The sequence below is a fragment of the Euprymna scolopes genome, chromosome 2 (assembly GCF_053919585.1).
Source record: "Euprymna scolopes isolate OS-2025 chromosome 2, ASM5391958v1, whole genome shotgun sequence".
Classification (NCBI taxonomy): Eukaryota; Metazoa; Mollusca; class Cephalopoda; order Sepiida; family Sepiolidae; genus Euprymna; species Euprymna scolopes.
Genome location: NC_136483.1, coordinates 138781197 through 138797717, shown reverse-complemented (window position 1 = coordinate 138797717; position 16521 = coordinate 138781197).

Genomic DNA, 16521 nt, shown 5'->3' with positions numbered 1-16521 from the left:
TAAAATATTAATTTTTTTTTTAACTGACGTCCATGAAATTTCAATTTTTGTTTTGTTTTAATTTTTTGCATACGTGACTAGAATCTAGGTCAGCTGTGAAATCACCTACCTCCATCTGACACCATAAAGATGGGCCAAAGTTTTATCTGGGCCTTATTACTCCATATTGTATGAAGTTAATCATTGGAAATAATAACTCAAAAACTATTCATCTGATGATAATGCATAGTAATTATAGTGCAATCAAAATTTCAACAAGCATGACCAAACTTTTCAGGTCAAGATCATGTAAGGTCATTGGCTCTAATATGGGCTAAGCTGTGAGTCTGTATAATACACAGACTCTATACAAAAGTGTGACCCTTTTCCATTACCTTGATCTTTGACCTAGATATCTCCAAAATGAAATCAGTTCTAAAGTTAGACCATGATCAATATTTTGACCAAGTTTAGTGAGGATTGGTCATGCGATGTTAACGCTAGGTTGTACTTACTTACTTGTATTTGAAATGACATTCACCCAGAATAGACTGGCTTCATCCATCCTTCCCCCCTGCGTCCCTCACGAAGGCTGACCAAGCCTAACAATTTGAAGTCAATAATTGAGTCATCTCTAACCACTCACTCTTCCAATGGTGAACTCTGTAGATTCAGAGTGGGAAGCAGGTTGTATTCCAGGTCAGCTTTGATCATCATCAGTCAGTTTGTACATAAACATGGAGAGAAACTTGATGAAAAAATGTGACCTCTGCCTTTGTAGAGAGAGAGAGAGAGGTAGTTATTATCTTTTTCTTTTGGTCCAGATTATCTTTTGATTATATTTCCAATAAACTAACAAATTTTATAATAAAAATAACCGGAAATCCAAATTCTTTTTAACATCAATTCAACAATTGCTTTGTATTTAAAAACTTTTGAATCTAAAAAGATTAGGTGCTTATTTAGTGATGGGACTGGTAAGTTTCAGGTTGTGCCTTCAATCCAGAAATGGTAGAAGTTTCAAACAACATACCAGATTTATTCAAAATTTTTATGGATCTTCATTATAAAGGCTGCATCATTTTTGTCAAATTCTTTTTTTTTTTTGGTCCTTGTCTAGAATTAAATGTTAAAAAAACAAAATTAAAAAAAAAATCTGTATGATGTACATATCTATGATGAAACGAAAATATCATATTCCAAAAATCATGTAAACTAATCAAGTAGTTTTGCTTTTTAATTAATAAGAAAATTAAATTTTACTAGTAAATATCACAGGGGACTCATTCATATGTAATATATTGATGTTGGCATTCTGTACATGTTCAGCGTAAATGGAGACATTCTGATATTATTGTAGCTCTTTTGTTAAAATTGCCAAAGTATTTATTTAAGCTAGCAGAGATACCGGTGTAGTCCAGTCGTAAAGTACGCTTAAATATGATATTTTAATTCTTACAGAGTTTTATATATTATTAAAGAGTTAATATTCTATCAATTTTTATATATTATAAAGTTGTGATTTCAAAAATAAAAAAAAAATATATCCATACGACTTGGGTGCATCAGCTTGAATCGAAACCAAAACTTATGAAAAAAAAAATATATATATATAACTTGAGTTCCTTCAGCTATAACTGAAACCAAAACTCATGAAGAATTCTTGATAAAATTATTTATTACATAAAATGGAAGTCCATAACAATTAAATGACAGTCACTCGGATGTAAACGTGACACACAAAATAACATACGTTATCCTATTAATATGTAGATGACTAACAGAAGAGCAGCTGTTTTGTCCACCATTTTGTAAATGGAATAAATAAATAAAATTAAAATATAGGGAGATAACTCGATAATTCAAACGTGTAAGATTTACATTGTAATACCTACAAATTTCCATTAAAATGATTTTCTTTGTAAAAATAAAACTACTTGATCAATTTATGTGATTTTTGGAATGTGATATTTTCGTTTTGTCTCAGGTATTTTTCTTTATTTTTGTGCTTTTAATACAGGGTAATTCTAAAGAAGAATCGTTTTTTTTTTTTTCTGTAAAACATTGCGGATTACTATCAATTACTTTTACATCATGATTATCAAAAAAGAAAAAGAAATTCTTTTCATGCACCAGGGAGGAGGTGGGGGCTCACTTCTATTATATTTTTTATTGTAAAATTGATACTTACTTTACAGCTGCTGTACTTCTTGAAATCTCTTTAAAAACTTTACATAAAAATTAGTGATTTTAGTTATGTAAGCATTGTCATTCATTAACAACCTGATTTTATTTAATAAGAGGCATATCTATTGTCTTCCGTTTTTCTGTTAGACACATTTTGTTTGGCTAATCAATATAATGTGTTATAAATTTTAACCAATCGCTGTGTTTGTTTCACATTTGTGGGAGGAGCATAAAACTAAAATGCATTTAAATAACTCTAGATGATTTAGTTATTTTTTTTTTTTTTAAATTAATTCATTTAAAAAAATTAAACTTAAAATCTTTTTTGGTGGGATGGGGGAGTGCTTATTATGCAAATGATCCATTCCACATGTGAAAAAGAAACTTTGATGATTTCTAAAGAACGAAATAAAATAAATGAAATTTATTATCGTCTTCCAGTAAAAAATAAGTAATGTCTTTTAAACAAAATCAACATGTTTAAAAACATTACAACTTAATTCTTATTTGAGTTGCTTAAATAATTTAAAAGATGAGTTTCAGCTTTTTTATTTATTTTTTGTTCATTTTCAGTATGTGTGTTTTTGTGTGTGTGTGGGGGGGGGGTGAGACCTAAAACTAACCATTTATAAAAGCCAAAATAAATAATTATCATAATCCAGACAACGCCAGATAAATACAATTATTTAATTATAATCTTTCATTTTTTTTTTTTTTTTTTTTTTCCTGGTAGTAAGGGTTAAAAGAATATTAAAAAAAAAAAATGGTGAGGCCTTTATTGCGAAGCTCTGCTAATTTTTTTTTTCTTTTTCACCTTGTAGCATTTATACACAATGTCAAAATAATGAAATAAAATTTAAAAAAAAAAAAAATTGTGTATTTGGTGCTAAGAAAATTTTTTTTTGGATTTTTCAAAAAATGTAATCGATAATTAATTTTCTAAATTTTGCAAAGTTTTTCTATACAGTACACAAATTATTTCTAAAAATTCAAAATACATTTCAATTAACCTCTTTAGATCAAGTTTTATACAGTTCTTATAAGAAAATGTGGCCATTTTTATTTTTCTCCAGACAGAAATGTAACGCTGAGGAGGTTAATGGACTTTGATTTTGACCCAAAAAATATGCAAATTTTATGATCTTTCTTTTTTTTTTTTTATTAACAAAAAATCATGACATAATTTTGTTTAATATTTAATAAAATTTTTATTTTGTCTACATGTTCTTTTTGTTGTTTATTTCATGATTTGAGGAGTTTGTATTTTTATCAATTAATCTATTACTGTCATGTTGTATAAGGAGGAGTAGAAGGATCTTCAATTCCAGACGATAAGTCAATTCAATAAAGTTAAAAAATAAATAAATAAATAAATAAAACATACTTGATTCATATTATTTGGGTTATTCCGGCTACTGTTATCTTTTACATTTCAGTTGATATAATCTCCAACATTATGAACTCATAATGTAGCCCAGTCGTAATTCTTGCAGATTTTGTATACATTATTATAAAGATAATGTTCTATCGATATTTATATATTATAAAGTGCGAATTCAAAAATAAAAAACATATCCATATGACTTGTGTGCATCAGCTTGAATCGAAACCAAAACTGATGAAAAAAAATATGTATATACTGAGTTCCTTCAGCTATAATCGAAACCAAAACTTATGAAGAATTCCTGGTAAAATTATTTATTACAAGAAATGGAAGTTCATAACAATTAAATGACAGTCACTCAGATGTAAGCGTGGCACACAAAATAAATAAATGACACATATTATCATATTAATATGCAGATTATGAATTCTCATCACAAAACTTCAGAAACAAAAACCTACGACACATGGAAATGGAGGAAGAAATTTTCACAGAAAAGGACACGGTTGCCCAACACCTGTCCGAATTGATCGTTGCGTTGTTGGCAAATTTACAACATCCAAAGTTTGGCAACCCATACTTCATGCATAGGCATTTTCATAAAGTATTGTGAAATAGTGACGGAATTGTTGATTGGTTATACTTCACCACACTATTATAGATTTTTGAGAGATTAGAAGTTCCTCATTTCTGTGATGCGATTTCTAGTCATCCCTATATACATATTCTTATCTGCCGAAGGTGACGGTAGCTAAGGGGTTAATGACACAAACTGAAAACCTGGCTGTACCAAGTTTGAATGCGGTTTGTTTCACAGAAATACTTTAAGTCCTTACATGTCCTTGTGTCTCACCTTCTGCAAGGGAGGTAAATGAGTGCTCTTAATAGCAGCTATTATATTCTTACAGTGATTTTTTAATTTAAAAAAAAAAATTTTATGCTACAAAGTTTTGCATATTTTCAGCCGATTTAAGACTGTTGAAATGGCAAAATGCTTGGTTCCTATACATAATAGCAGCTGCATAGCTTGAGTGAATCATCGGGGAGAGTGAAATTTGCCATGGAATTTCCGTGTTGAGACAAATGCTTCTTTGACCCATTCAGTCACTTCATTTGCACACTCTTTAGAAATGATGTTATGTAATTTATTTGTTAAAATCCATCTTGTTTCTTCATAGCTGGTGCTAATAGATCAGGCTGTCTGAGAAATACTTGCTTCCTATCCTAAAATGCACTAAATGTTGATATTATTTTTCACCCCTTCTCTTTGCTACAAATAATCTATGCAATAGACAGATAATCTCATTTTAACTTTTCAAAAAATAAAATTACATTTTCTTTTCCTTTTCAACTAATGCTACCAGATCAGGCTGTCTGAAGATATCGGCTTCCTGACTTAAATACACCAAACCTTGATGTTAGGATTTTCTTTTTCTTTCTTTCCTTTTGCAAAACTCAATCATGTTCTGCAAAGTCCAAAACAAAAACAATTTTCTTCTATAAAACAACCAAACATCATGAATAAATATTTGAATGTATAAAGAACTTGAAGCATAAAACCTTTTTCCAAAATTACTAAGCTGGGTAGCTGCTGTGTTGAGATCCTATGATCCAAGCAACTGATTAAAAATGTTGTCATAGTCAGATCAAGTTATAATCTTTGTCAGTTTCTTGTTGTAAAAATGGTGGTCTGACTCTTTCAATTTGAAAGATCAGAAAAAAAAAAAAATGAAAATCATAAATTAAAAAAAACATAACATAAAGTAGAACCCCGGGATATAACATTAAAAATTAGTAAATAAAGTACAGTACAGTATGTAATACACATAACATTATAAATAACACAGTAAGGCGGGGCAAATACCGTAATCAGGGGCCGAGAAAACATTGTACGCCACATCATAACCTAAAAAAAGCGTTTCCTAGGGCCACCGTATCCCCGGGGTTCTGCTGTACTTGCTACTTTTGTTGGGACAGCAAAGTTACCTCCCTTTAAATCTAATTCTGTCAAAGTTGTGCTTTGCAAAAATGGTCAAGTCCTCAAGTCTCATGAGAACTGTAATAGAAAGCAGTATTACAATGAAGTATCAAAAAAGTGAAATGATGGAGACCACTAGACAAAGCAAGTCAAATGAGCTGAAACAAAGCAGAGAATAAACTAGACAATTCTGAAGAACACATGCCATAATAGTATTTATAGAAAAGACTGAGACTAGCAAAATTATGTCTGTGAAAGACGGCGCATAGAAGAAGAAAGTGTGGGGGGCCAATCAAATTACAGATTCGTTTTTGCAATTTTATCAAAAACCCTCAAATGGGACGGAGATTCCCCGTGACGACGACCGGTTCTACGCATGCGTCAGATGACGTCATGACCTGATTTACTTTAAATAGTTGAACTGACTAAATTTCATGTACGTCGCGTTAGCTCAATTGGTTAGCGCGTTGGTTCATTATCTAAACGTTTTGGGTTCGAATCGTGATGTGAGATGTCTTTTTTTTTTTTTTTTTTTTTAAAATCTAAATATTGAACCAGTGTTATTTAAGCCATTTTTCACGTAACGTTTGTTTTTCTGGGGGTTTTTTATTTCGCTTATCCACCCCCGACCACACACCCAAAAACGCCCAGATACCCACCGATTTTTTTAAATTTTAATATGGAAACAGGCTTATTTACGCCATTTTTCACCTGTTCGTTTTTCTGTTTTCTTTTTCGATTTTTACATTTAACATCGCTCGTTTGCCTTACGTTAGTTTTTTTGTGTTTTTTTTTTTTATGTTTGATTCCCCCCCCCCCCCCCCCCGCGCGGTTTCTTTTTTATTTAAACACCCGGGCAAAAATCTCACCTGTGTGTTTAAATGTATGTATGTATCGCAAAACTTTCAACAGAGACAATGGATTTTCACGAGATCAGTATTGTTTTGAAGCTCAACCCTTCAAACAACAAATATCGAAAAATTGGCCAAAAGCATTAATTTCTTCACCCTCAACTGGGCATTTTTCTACAGTGAGGAGTTGCATTTTTTTGCTGATATTTTCAAAAGTTATCCCTCTATATGATTATTTCGCCTTAATTTAAACCTACGTCACTTCTGATTTGGTGACAGGCGCAACACCATAACACCACTTTTTTTTTTCTCTTTCTTTTCCTTCTTTGCGGTACAGGTTCAAGCCTGCCTGCCTACTACCACTTTTTTCTTTTTGCGCTCGCAATTTTCCTTTTTTTGTCTCAACCAACACCCTTACACACACCTCCACTTTCTTTTCCACCTTCACGTCACAGGTTCAAGCTTGCCTGCCTACTACAACTTTTTTCTTTTTTTGATCAACACACACCTACAAACACCCGGGCAACGCTATGCACCCAGGCTAGTATGTAATATATTGATGTTGGCATTCTGTGGATGTTCAGTGTAAATAGAGACGCACTGATATTATTGTTGCTCTTCTGTTAAAACTGCAAAAGTATTTATCTAAGCTTGCAGGGGCCCGACATAGCCCGATTGTAAAATATGCTTAAATATGATATTTTAATTCAGGCAGATTTCGTATATATCATTATAGCCAATTTTCTACCAATTCTTGTATTTTATAAAGTTGTGCTTTCAAAAATAAAAAAATATATATATATCCATATGACTTGGTTGCATCAGCTTGAATCGAGACCAAAACCAAAACTTATGAAGAAAATTTTAAAAAAGTAATATATATATATATATATATATATATAATGGAGTTCCTTTAGCTATAATCGAAATCAAAATTTATAAAGAATACTAAAATTATTTATAAAAAATATGGATGACTTGAGTGCCATTAACTATAATTGAAACCGAAACCAAAACTTATGAAGAATTCTTGGTGAAATTATTTATTACAAAAAATGGAAGGTCATAAGAGTTAAATGACAGTCACTCAGAAGGAAACTTTTGTAAGCATAACACACAAAATAACATATTAATAACATATTAATATATAGATTATTTAACCACAATTCGTTTCTAGGAGAGGTCTTGAATGCCTACTAGTCAACATCCTTGGGTGTCTTCAATCTCTCTGTATATGGGTTTGTCAGGGATCCTGACTTGAGGATAAATCCTGACAATATATTTAAAAAAAAAAAAAAAAAAAAAAAATGTGTGCAATATTCTGAAGCTATCCACCATGCCTTCTTCCCAGACTGCAGCTAGGGAGCCTCATCTATTAATAGAGATTAGCTTTTAATAACAAATGAGGAACTGATAAAAAATATGAATAAAATAATGACTAAATACTGGCAGGCTTGCCCCCAGAATAAAAAAAAAAATGCCTCTCAACCAGTTTATACAACAAGCAATTCTACTCCCTGGTATGAGAGAAAATTTATAGCTTGAAGGCAATTTTATCCAAATGTACAAATTTTCCTATGCAGGTATAGAACAATATTTTTCAAAGTGGAGAAAAATCAAGAATGAAAAACGAAGTTATCTCCCTTGAATTATACTGAACAATGAGAGACGTCGTTCTATTTCTGGAAGTCAAGAAGAATACATTCTATGCATGGAAATTATGAATTATTGACATTCCCATTGGAAGCTTTTTACAGGTGTAGTTGCTTCAGTTCTGGCTACAGTCAGACATAACTCCCAGAACAACGCCAGTCCTCCAATAGACCAGTGTTGTATTTGTTTCTACAACTTTTATCTCTTTGTAAAGGAAAAATACATACATGGAACTCGAGACCATGACGGCACTGAATAAGGAGATAATACGCTCAAGTACAATACACATGGTTACCTTCACACATTGATAAATATGACAAAGACAACATAACAGAACATACAATGAAAGCGTTTTACTCACTCTCGTGTTAGTCTCTGCCATACAAGGTAGGTATAGCGTCTAGGACAGAGTCTTGTATTCAATCATGTGGAATTCAGTCCACTGTGAAGAAAGAATGCTTTTGCGCCCTGTTTTCTGGATCTCTCACTGCCAAAATGGAAAGTAATCCACCGGTGTCTTAGCAACCTGTGTTCTTTTCCGTTATTCCTCTACACCAACAACAATGTCATATTTTTTTTTTATACATTAGTTATTGCTGCCGCTACTGCTGCACCACCACCAGTAGTTTAATGTCTGTTTTACATGCTGGCTTGTGTTGAACAAGAAATTTACTTCAAAACTAACCTATCCCTAGCCGGCTTTTTATTTATCCATCTTTCCCTTGGGTCCATTTATATCATTTTGGTCCTCTGATTTATCAGAGAGGGACCTATGTTTTCAGTGGCGTCTCTGCCTCCGTTATTCGGGACGATTACCAGATAAACGTCCATTAATTTTTCCTGAAATTTTGCCACAAATTGTACTTCATTAAATAGATGTGCACAGTAAAAAAAATGTTTATTGCGAAAATTCCCGTTGCGCCCCCAGGAACTCAAGAAGTAAAAAATGCCCCAAAGTGACCAAAAAAATGACACGTTTTGCCCAATAACTTTTGATCCGTCCATTAGATTTTTCTGAAACTTGGCCAAAATGTGGAGCCTATTGCCCTTAATACAAATCCAGTAGGGGTGACCCTGGCAAAATTCTGGTTCGTATCCCCGGGAACTTTTAATGCTAAAAACGCCCCTTTTTGATGCTCTTTTTTCATATTTCTCAACAAAAACTTGATATGTCTGACTATATAGTGGTTTTTCACAGTATTCAACTCAAATATACATGTGTTAAGGCCTGAAATTGCACCATTATCCATTTACACTGGGATTCGGCTTCCTTGAAAGAGGTCAAAAATGCCCCAAAATAGCCAAAAATGACACTTTTTGCCCCATTGGATTTTCCTGAAACTTGGCCAAAATGTGGAGGCCATTGTTCTTAATATAAATTCAGTATAGGTGACCCTGGCAAAATTCTGGTTTGCGTCCCTCTGGGACTTTTAGGGCTAAAAAAAAAACATACCTTTTTTGGAGCTTTTTTTCATATTACTCAAAAACTTGATATGTATGTCTATATAGTGGTTTTCCATGGTGCTGAATTCAAATATATATGTCCTAGGCGTGAAACTGCACCATTTGTCCATTTTCACTAGGATTCAGCATTTCCAGGGCTCAAAAGGGGTCACAAATGTCCCAAAATTGCAGAAAATGACACTTTTTACCCCATAACTTTTGCCCCATCCATTAGATTTTACTAAAACTTGGCGAAAATGTGAAGGCAACGTTGGCCCTTCACACTTCTCACATGCATTATTTCTTCACTATATTTTGTGGCGTCATCTCACATGCAGCACCAGAGGGGGGGGGGATTCACATTTGCAGCTTGTTCTCACATGTTTTCTTTGGCATTCTCTCTACATGACAACTCCCATACATTCTTTCAAGGTGACCATACAATCCAACTCTTCTGCACAAATTTCCCTATACTGTCCACATTTAATCTTCTGAGATTATCCGGACTAAATTTTATGAGCAAAGAAGGGGAAGCTTAATTTAATCATAATCAATAATAAGAAAGAAAGGGAATAAATTCTTTCACTTTTAATATAGACATGTTTGAAAATAAAAGTTGGAAAATTATTTTTAATCCAGTGTTGAATAAGATGTTGACAAACGTTGCATGTTTGCCATCACGTCCAGAATCACCTAAATTTAGAATAAAAGACATGTAGTCTCATTCTGACATTTAAAAACAGCTTTATTGATTATCTTCGCTAATAAGTTGTGTAGTGAAAGTCTTATTCTAACATTTAATAAACGGCTTTATTGGCTATCTTCGTTAGTAAGAATAAGGAAAGGATTGTACAGAGAAAGGGTTAGTCGTGGAAAGAGTTTCTTTATAGAGATGTTGATGATTATACAGGCCTGTTGAAAGAGAGAAGAGTTCATGTACGTTTGTGTCTAAAGTAGTAGTGGAAACGTGCATCATGAAAGATTAGAGACAGTACTGTAGGATGAGAAAGAGAATTTGTGTGTGTACTGAAGGCTGGGTGAGTTCTGTTAAGTTCCAAGAGAGAAGTAAGGGGTGACAGGTTTGTTCCACATTGAGTTGTTGTCAGTCCAAGATCTAGGGAGAAAGAGAGAGACTGCGTTGCCGGTTTAACCTTTAATAAACTCGGTCACGTAACTGAGAGCTGTCTTCTGATTGAACAAGCCAGGAAGGAAGTGTATTCAAAATTTTCAGCTGCGAGAATTCAGTCCTGCTTATGTTTGCTGCAATTTCGTTTGCTACACCAGTTTCAAAACAGCTCAAAATTATGTTTTAAATTCACTGATCTAAGGAAAAATGAGGACTAAACAAATTGATAAAATACAAATGGAAAAACTGAGCCATATAAACTTTTTCCTACTAGTTTCGTTTCAATGACTTAAAGTAGTGAGCATCATTATTCATTATAATCAGTTTAACATCAGTTTTTACATGTTAAACAGCTTTTAGAAATTGATTGACTAGATCTTCATTTATCCCTCGTTCCCTCATGTTTATCCTTATTGTTTCCGTCCATGTTTTCTGTTGCTTTTTACAGTGAACTGATGCCACCATCTTAATTGTCCTACATCTACTGATCCAAGAACTTTCTTTCATCCTTTCAACGTGACCATATCATCAAAATCTCCTGATCTGCGCACATCTCCCTATAATGTACAGATTCAATCTTCTTCTTTAAGACTCGCATTACACATCCATCACATAAATCATTGGGCTAAAACAGTCAAATGACGCCGTTTCATGAAAAACGATGCCTTAATTCTTTTTAATTCAGTACCATTTAAAACCGCTATTTAGGCACAAGTATGAATTTTAGGAGAAAATAAAAATTAGCCCCAAAAGGTGTGTTTTTCACCCCTAAAACATCCTGGGGCTCAAACCCCAGAATTTTCCTAGGGTCAAATATTACATTTCCAGATGTATATTCATGTGATCTTACTTTTGGGTAATTTTCAGCAAAATCTCATGGTCACAAAAGATACTATGTTCCGGAAAGTGCTATTTTTGGCCCCCTGGGTATGCAACCAGAATTTTCCCAGGGTCAAATATTACGTTTTCAGAAGTATATCCATGTGATCTTGCTTTTAGGTAATTTTCGGCAAAATCTAATGGTCGGAAAAGATTCTATGTCCTGAAAAGTGCTACTTTTGGCCATTTTGAACCCCCAATGCAACCAGAATTTTTATCAAAAATCCGAGATTGTTGGGTAGTTGTAACTTCCTGCAAATTTTCAGAAAAATGTAATGAGTACTTATTGAGAATTTTGGGAACGAATGATCGGAGAGATGGACAAGGGTGAATTCTAAGGTTCGACTAAGTTGGTAGACCAATAATAATAATAATAATAATGATAATAATAATAATAATAAACTATATAATTGTAGATATACGGCATAATCACGTTGACACACTGGTTCCCACTGGATCACCGAAGTTAAGCAACGTTGAACCTGGTCAGTACTAAATGGGTGGCCATTTGGGACTTTCAGGTGCTGTATGTGCTCTCTGCTTATCTCGGCATTGTTTCCAATCGTCCTGGTCTTCTCTTTACCACTGGACTCAAACAGTGCCGATTCAGGAGATGTGTGGTTGGGGATTGCGCAATCCTTGCCTCACAATTACACGCACTACTGCCCCTAAGGGGTATCTTTTGTCTTTCAAGACTGAACGGAAGCATAGAAAATATAATTGTAAGTTACTCCTCTCAAAAAAAATTGTAGTGTCGGCACAAACCGGTACCACATCAAATAATCAAGGAGCGTCAAGGAGGATAGAAAGACCAAGGAGAAAAAGCACTCTCCAGACCTCCAATGAATGCCAAGTAGACTGGGGCTTTGGGGAGGCTTATTGCCACCAAAATTTCTAGTGAAGACCAAGGGCCGCTACCAACAAGAAATTAATGGTAAACGGCTATTCTGATAACACAAACTAATTTGTAAAAAGAGGTGGAGAGTACTGGAAATCTGGGGGAGACTTGTCACTCAGACTCCAGGGAACGCCACAGGTTATTCTCAAAGAGAATCTTTTGATAATAGGTTGTGTGAAAACTCTTAGTAAGTAGTAGTAGTAGTAGTAGTAGTAGTAGTATTAGTAAGAAGGAAACTGAAACTGCAAGAAATTTCATAAACTGCCCTCCCTACTTCCTCCAAAAAAGAGATCACACTAACCTCGGCCAAATAAACATGATTGAATGGATGGACGTATATTTAAGTGAATAACGTTTAACTTGAGGTCAACTAAACGGTCAACTATAAATGAAAGAATCTATCATTTTGACCAATGAGGACATGGCTTTACGCAGATGCATTTTCCCTTTATCCTGAAGCCATCTTTTTGTTTAAGGATAGGCAAAGGGTTCATGACACGGTTAAAGGCAGTAGACAATGGGGGTTGTGTGGCCAAGAAGGGCGGGGTGGAGGCACGCTTGCCAAATTGACCTATAAGCGGCGATTCGAGCTACTTATAAAAGAATGAGTATTGTTTTGGTGAATTCAGATAGACTTCAATCGCTAATTGATCAAAGCAGTTTTGACTCAGTAATGACCCCCCCCCCTCTCCAAAATAAACTAATTCAATGAATCAGAAGAAAACAAGCGACACAAAGTCCGCAGCAAAAAGTGTCAAAAAAAAAAAAAAAAAAAAAAAAAAGGACACATTATACTTAATTATGTTTTGCATAAAAAAAAAAAAATGAATAAATAAAATGTTATTGTTCCACTGTTTTGGGTAAAATTTTAGAAAAAGCGTGAACTCGAATTAGTAGAATTTTTTTTTTCTTGTAGATTTTGGTATGCTGAAAAAGATTCTGAAAACAGTATCCATCGCAAATTAATAGTTTGGGAGATATTAATATTTTTCTAAGGGATTATTTTCTTTGTAAAATCAGCTATAATGGCGTAAGTCGCACAGACCGAAGAGAAATCACATTTATTTTTAAAAATTAGCATTTTATTAGATTCCGTCAGTAAAAAGTAAATATCACAACGCATATCATTGTATTTGTTTATGTAATTTCGGTTTTTGCGTTTGCGCGCGCACGAGCGCAAATTGACTTGTCACATTGCGGAGGAATTTTTAGCGGACATTTTTAAATAAGTTTTTAAAAAATGTGGTTCATTTTTTGTGTGTTACGTAGTTTTTAATGTTTTTTTGATTGGTCTAAAAAAAAAAAAAAGTTTTCATGAACGGTTTACAAAAACATAACCGTTTTTCCATAAGTAACATGCCGATATTTACATTACATTAACATTTCACAAAAATTCCGCAACACACCGCGCCTCGCCAATATAAACACAGAATTTTTGTGGAATGTTAATCAATATTCTAGTCGGTAAATGCCGGCACGTTACTTACGGAAAAAATGTTAAGAAGCACGTGTTAAGCTATACAAGTTCTATAATTGAATACCCCCCCCCCCAAAAAAAAGAATGAAAAACATAAAAATATGCTTTTTGTAAACCAGTCGTGGAAAATTACTGACATCATTTATTTTTACTATTAAATGAGGTGAAAACTATTTTGTTTTTAATTATTATTTTATGAAAATATTTCTTGTGATTTAAAATGTCCGCCATGTATTCATGCGCCGTGTGAAATGTCACGTGACTACCGCTCATGCGTAGCATAAATGAGTTCAGTGAAATGGCGTCTGTGCACATGCGCAATCAGCCAACTTACGTTATTATAGCTGTGTGACAGCCCATTCCAGGTTCAACAAAAAAGGAGCACACCATACTAACTGCATATAATGGCTCAAGTATAATACAGCGTGGTTCGATTTCCATACAATGTGCACACGAAGGTAAATGGATCATGTTTAAATTCTTTGTTGTTACAACAGAGGGTCCTACAATAATAGGACTGCCCTCACTCAGAAGCTTGGAGCTAATAAGCCTCCACTGCACAATTAGAGAAAACCTGGAACCTATTAATTCCATTGTTGAATTAGAGAAGTCATACCCGAATCAATTTGACCGCACAGGACATTTCAAAAGCAAGTATCACATAGTCCTAAAACCTGATCATCAACCAGTGATCCATGCACCCAGAAAATGTCCAATCCATTTGAAAGATGAAATCGAGGAAGAATTAAGGTCTATGGAATCACAAGGCATTATTAGAAAGGTTAGTGAACCAACTGAATGGTGTACGTTCAGAAAAAGAATGGAAAACTTCGCCTATGTCTCGACCCAAAGGATCTTAACCGAGCGATCATGAGATGTCATTATAAGACTCTTACAATGGAGGAGTTAGCGCACAAGCTGTCAGGGGCTCAACATTTTTCCAAGTTGGATGCTAAAAATGGATATTGGTCCATACCATTTGACACTGAATCAAGTTATATTTTAACAGTGAAAAATGTGCTATTGATCAAAAGTAGATCAGTTTTTTTGGTGCTATATACAATAAGGATGGTGTAAAACCAGATCCAAGCAAGGTGGATGCAATAAAACAACTTCCCAGCCCTAACAACGTCACGGAATTGCAAAAGGTGTTAGGAATTATCACCTACTTAGCTTCCTTCATTCCGCATCTTTCTGATTTGACTGCACCTATAAGAGATCTACTAAAGAAAGATTCGGATTACCAATGGACTGCCAGTCACCAGGAAGCATTAAAAAAAATCAAGGATTTGATTTGCCAGTAAATGCCTCTCACATACTTTGATCCATCTAAAAAAACAAGCCTACAAATGGATGCATCAAACAACGGTTTAGGCGCAGTACTCCTTCAAGAAGGGAAACCGATTGTATTTGCATCAAAAGCACTAACAGAGACGGAGCAAAGATATGCCAACATAGAGCGAGAACTTCTAGCTGTGGTTTTTGACTGTGAGCAGTTCAAAACCTACCTATATGGATGTAAGTTCCAAGCGATCATAAGCCATTAGAAATGATCAGCTTAAAGAATTTAATCGCGGCTCCACCACATTTGCAACATATGCTGTTATGTCTACAAGGGTACAAATTCAGAATCATATATCGCCCAGGCAAAGAGATAACCCTGGTAGACGGATTCTCTTGTTTATCTAACAGAAAAAAAACAAGGAAGCGATCAACCGCAATATAAAAGTGGATTTTGTTCAATTTTCCACAGAAAAAGTAACACAGATAAGGCTAGCAACAAAAGCTGACCCCATACTCTGTCTGTTAGCTTAAGGAAACCATTTTGCATGGCCGGCCCAACACAGCCAGGGAAATTAGCAAAAACCTACGGCCATATATATTGGTCATATTGGGATGAGCTGACCATCGAAAATGGTATTTTAATAAAGGATGGTTAAGTGATTATACCCAAAGTGATGTAGCTGGAAATTAAACAAAAAATCCATTATGGTCATTAGGGAATCGAAAAATGTAAGCTCCGAGCCAAAAGTTGTGTATTTTGGCACAACATTAATAAGGACATAGACGATGTCGTACAAAAATGTACCCTATGTCAACAACACCAGAAAGCACAGAGTGCAGAACCTCTGATGCCACATGAGATTCCTGTGAGGCCGTGGCAAATAGTGGCCACAGACCTTTTCCATGGTGATGGTCACAATTACATGCTAATGGTGGACTATTATTTCAAATACCCTTTTGTGAGGAAATTAAAATAATTCTCCAGCCGAGAAGTAATCAAACTGACTAATCAAATATTTGGAGAACAAGGGATCTCGGAGAGAGTCATCATTATAGCTCTAGCCTGTTCAAGCAATTTGAAAGGGAGTGGGGATTTGAACACTATACATCATCCCCTAGATAACCTCAATCAAATGGCCTAGCTGAGCGCTGCGTGCAAGCCATCAAATATGCTATTCAAAAGGCTACCTCAAGCGATCACGACATAGACATGATATTGCTGTGTTTATGGTCAACCCCTGTCAACTACATAATTCCATCACCTGGCGAATTACTATTAAACTGAAAGCTTGTGGGAAACTTACCAGTAAAGTGTTTCAAAAATTTGACCCAAAAAGAGAATACCGCAACTCGTCTATATCAAAGGCAGTCATATCAGAAGT